Source organism: Tamandua tetradactyla, chromosome 15, assembly GCF_023851605.1.
Source record: "Tamandua tetradactyla isolate mTamTet1 chromosome 15, mTamTet1.pri, whole genome shotgun sequence".
Lineage (NCBI taxonomy): Eukaryota > Metazoa > Chordata > Mammalia > Pilosa > Myrmecophagidae > Tamandua > Tamandua tetradactyla.
Window position 1 is genome coordinate 65307158 of NC_135341.1, and position 5230 is coordinate 65312387.

Here is a 5230-nt window from a genome sequence, read left to right on the forward strand (position 1 = left end):
CCTTTCCTCCAAAATGTCATTAGAGAATGTGGCATAATTTATGCAGCTTCACAAAACAATTTTCCTGGGTGGTGTCAATGAAGGGTATAGTTGGTGTGGCTGAATATTTCTTGTGTTTGTGAAGATCCTGTCTAATCTAGGAGAACTCTGGAGAGAGTCAGATCTTTTCCCTTCTTCAGAGCTGACTATTTACAGTAAGCCATGGCTATGTTTTGCTCAACAGCCCATCACTTATGCATAGATTATGCTACATAGACTTCTTTTAACATAGAGCAGTCATTAATAAATACTTTTGGTGAATCTATTTCCATGGGAATATGCAAGAGGGCATACAGGTATTCTAGGATAACAATTTATTAACTTTAGCCTCCTTTTAATAATTTTTATTTGTCTATTTATTTAGTTATTTTTAGCCTCCATTTAAAGACGTGATGCTCTCAGAAGATGGTGCTTTGGTAGTGGTGAAATATGTAAACATATTTAAGAAATTGCCTATTATTTAAGCCTTTTACCTACTTTAGAGTTGATATCTCTTGTCTAGATTTTTCATTCAGTCTGGAATGTCTACCTATTTGTTGAATGAAACCATTGAATGAGTGATATAAAGCATCCCTGAAAAAAAAGTGGTAGAATTTTGCAAAGTGTTTTCATTGAAGCTAAGCTTGTGAGTAAATTAGGACTGTTGTACCACTGATTTCACAAATTTAACATCTTTTGGCAATTATGCTTGCCATTTATTTGACCAAAGTTTTTTATGAGGGGTGCATAGTTATGATGTTTACAGAATGGATAAAATGAAAACCAATGTTCGAGTGATCAGGTTTGTCTTTGTGGCTAAAATAGTTCACAGACAGGCTCTAGCTCCCTCTGTTTCTATGGAGGCAGTGTGCTTTAGAAGAAAGAGGATAAAAAAAAATAGAAAAGTAAAGAAAAAAAGACCAGTAAAAAAAAAAAGCCTAGGTTAAGAGAGGCAAGGATTGGACTCATGGCTACTCCATTTAAGATTATACTTTTAGGTATTAACTTCTTTGAGCCTCACTTACCTCCTGCCCAGGTGACTGTTAAGGTTTGCTGTATTTAAAGAAGACAGCACAGTGCCTGGTATGCATTAGATACCTGAGAATATTAACATGCCTTCCATTGTAGTGGTAATGGCGTATTAATTCCTGTCCAGTAAAATCTTGGTATTCTATCTCTTAGCAATCCTGATCTTAGAAATGAAAACAGGCTCAGAAACAAAGGTATTTATCTGGTCACATCAGGCAACTGTCCATATTTCACCTACATTTGACATCTGCTCATCTCAATAGATTTTGCAACTTTTTATCATGAAGCTAGCTTCTCCCTTCCCCCATGACAACCTTTTCGTCTTGAGCTGTACAGTTTTACCAGGATAGTATCCTTAAGTTTGCCTTTTGATAAAGGAGGCCGCAACTTACACTTAAGTGGCTTTCTTTATGTGTGTTGGGTCTGCCTGACTGATAACAGATCAGAAACAGTGAGCAGCCTTTGAAATTGAAGCACTGACTATAGTGGGGAAAATGAAAGGATTTGATGTTTTTGATCAAAGGATATCTTCCAACTTGGAAAAGGGGGTTATTTTGCCTCCTAAGGCCTCTGATATGCTGTTACCTATTTACTCTAAGGAAGAAGAAATTCAATTACATAGCTATTATATCACTACATAGTTTTAAAAATATATTTATGGATCTGCATGTCCTCAGCTATTTTGATTTCCTTTTCCATCTCCTGTCTTCCAATCTGGCCTCTACTTAAAGTGCCCTGTATGTCTTAATCTAAATGGCAATGAAACAATTCTCTGAATCCTTGATCTTTACTGAACATTTACTACTCAAAGATGAGAGGGTATTAAACAAAAATTAAAAAGAGAGGATATTAAACAAAAAGGATGCGATATTGAATGGTGGGTATTTAATAGGATAGTTTCTGGTGTCAGTCCACAGGACCTGGTTTCATGTTAGTAAGAATGTTGGCTGAGGGAGAGTGGTGAGTGTGGAGAGCGCCAAGACAGCGCCAAAGGCAGTCTGTGATCAGGGTGGTAGCCCATAGGTACCAAAAGCTAAGAAGAGAAGCTCAAGAGAATGAAGATAAAGGGGAGGGAGGGCCAGAAATGGCCCAGACTGGAGACTGTAAATGACCAAGAATTGGGGATAGTATAATTGGAAATGAGGCAAGGCATAGACAGAAGAAACCAGGAATTAATTTCTCAACAAAGACTATTCTACAATGGGAACACAAGACACTTTGAGGGGAGATGTTACATCCTTAGATGTCAAATCATGACAGTTGCTGGCCTACTAATCATGGATGCTGAATCTGCTCATACCCAATGTGTGTGTGTGCGTGCGTGTGTGTGTATACATACACATTATAGATTTATCTGTCTTACTTTGATGTACATCTGGCTTCTGCTTGTCATCCCCATCATTTGTTTCTCATCACCTACTCAAGACAGACCAAACTAATTCAGAAATTCCCCTCTGTTCTAGTTTGCAAGCTGCTGGAAAGCAACATACCAGAAACAGAACAGCTTTTAAAAAGGGGAATTTATTAAGTTAAACGTTTATAGCTCTAAGGCTGTGAAAATGTCTGAGTTAAAGCAAGGCTATGAAAATGTCCAAATTAAGGCACCAACTCACTTAAGAAAGGCCGATGAAGTTCAGAGTTTCTCTCTTAGCTGGAAGAGAACATGGTTATGTCTGCTAGCTTTCTTTCCTGGTTTCCTGTTTCATGAAATTTGCCCGGGAATATGTTCCTTCATCATCTCCAAACGTCTCTGGCTGTGTGGGTTCTCCCGGCTTTGAAGCTTTTTTCAAAATGTTTCCTCTTTTAAAGGATCCCAGTAAACTACTCAAGACCCACCTGGAATGGGTAGAGTCACATCTTCCTCTAATCAAAGGTTAATATCCACAATTGGGGTGTGTCACGCCTCTGTGGAGGTAATCTAATCAAATTTCCAACCTACAGTACTAAATAGGGATTAAAGCTTTTCTAAGATACAAATCCTTTCAAACTTGCTCACCCTCTTTTTAAGTACCCGATTCACCCTCACTCCTCCAACCAGTGACTCTCAAGGCCTCTGCTGTCCAAGAGGGCAGCATTTGAAATGTGGCCAGTCTAAATTGAGATTCACTATAGGTTTAAAATGTAATGAGTTATGAAAATTAGCATGGAAAAATATCTTAACAATTGATATAATGTTGTTTATTATACAATTGTAATAGTAATTATAATATAGAAATGATAATATATTGGACATATCGGGTTTAATTTAAATAATTTCACCTCTTTCTTTTTATTTTTTTTTATATGGCTACTAGAAATTTGAAAATTATACACATGGCTCACATTTATGGTTCACATTTTATTTCTATTGGGCAGCACTTCCCTAGAACGTCTCCCCTTTTCCTTTAAGGGAAAAGCTGGGACTACCCAGAGTGAGTTCCCAGATGCTGACCCCATTCTTCATCTTGGCAGGCCATTGTACCTATCCATTCTTCTTTCATAGCCAGCATTGTGGCATGGTTATGAGAAAGTGCTGGAACCAGACTCCCTGGAGTTAAATCCTGGCTCTGCCACTTGTTATTTGTCTGACCCTAGGCAAGCTGTTAAATCTCTCTGTGCCTCAGTTTCTTCATCTCTAAAGTAAGATGATAACAGAAGTTGCTTCATAGGATTAGTATGAAAACTGACTGATCAATATATATAAAATACTTCAAACTGTATGTGGCTCAAAGAAAATGCTCAGGTAATATTAGCCACTTTATTGTTCCTTAACATCTCAGAGGAAGGCAGTTGTTTACCCTCCCACCTCCTCAGGGATTTAAGTGTCATATTTATGTTCTCTTTTAGCATCTTCAATCTTTTTCTCTTTGTTCCCTTCCAGGCTATCTTGAAACAAACTCCACCAATCCTAGCTTAAAAACTCTCATTTTCTTCAACGTTGAGATAATGTCTCTCTTTATTTGTTCATCTTGTATTGTGCTCCCTTTTACTTTCCTTACAATTGGCTTTTCTTTAACAATATATGTCACATTCATTGTGACCATGGGGTCTCAGGACACGGGACTAGGAGACAGAAAGTCTCAGGCTCATGAGTATGAGGTGGGAAGCGAGGAAACCAAAAACAGGTTCTGAAACAAAGGTGGGGTCAGAGAGAGGGAGACCAATGATCAAATCCAGTAGGAGCACAACGAAAGGCAAAAGCTAGCTCAGGGTCTGCGACTAGGGATGAGGAAGAGGAGAAAACTGGTCATCAGGGCAAATTGTTGAGGGTACCTTTTGCTCACCTGAGGGTAGGAAAGAAGACAAACATGCCAACCTGTCCATCTAATTACAAAAGCCAAGGGAAATAGCTGTTTTTATTCTCCTTTGATTTTGACACTTAGCCAGCATTCTTACCTTAGGCTTCCATGCCATTTCTTCTCTCTTAGTGTTATAGGATGGGTGAAGCAGGCATGCTGGGACCTCAGCAGTTTGGCCAGGAGAGAACCAGAGGAAGACAGATTAAGCAGAACTAGGTTTGGAGGAACCACTTGAATGCAGGAGTGATCTTCTATTGAGAGAGGTTGCTTGAACTCAAAAACCAAGGACCTGGTACAGTGGGTGTGGGACACTTGTACCTGCCTTGAATAGGCATTGATGTCTAGCTAGGGAGGGCATTAAATAAAAAGACTAGACCATGGAATTAGTACTGGGAGGAACTAGTAAAGAAATAGTAAAGAAGTGACCAATAAGCTAGGAGGAAATTCAAGAGGGAGAAATGCCCTAGAAACCAATGGAAGAAAGTGTTTTAATGAGGAAAGAATCCTCACCTGGGCCAAAGTAAGATGGGGACTAGGTATTCATCATTGTGGACCTTGACAAGTGCAGTTTTAAGAGTATAGTCAGGGTAAAAAAGCTGGACTGGAATGTGTTCAAGAGAAAATGGAAGGAAAAGAATTGGACACAGTGAGCATGAATAAGTCTTCCAAGGACTTTAGCTGTAAAGAGAAGAAGAGTAACAGAGCAGTGGCTAAAAGGGTAAGTGAAATCTAGAGAAGTTTTTTTTTTTTTTTTAATTGGAGCTTGTTGGTAGGCTGATGAAAAGATACAATAGACAGAGAAAAATTGATGCTATGGTATAGAGAGGGTAAGTTGTTGGAAGAATGTCCTTGAGCCAGTACACGTGCTGGGATTAACCTTAGTGAGAAGAACCCATGCATAGTTC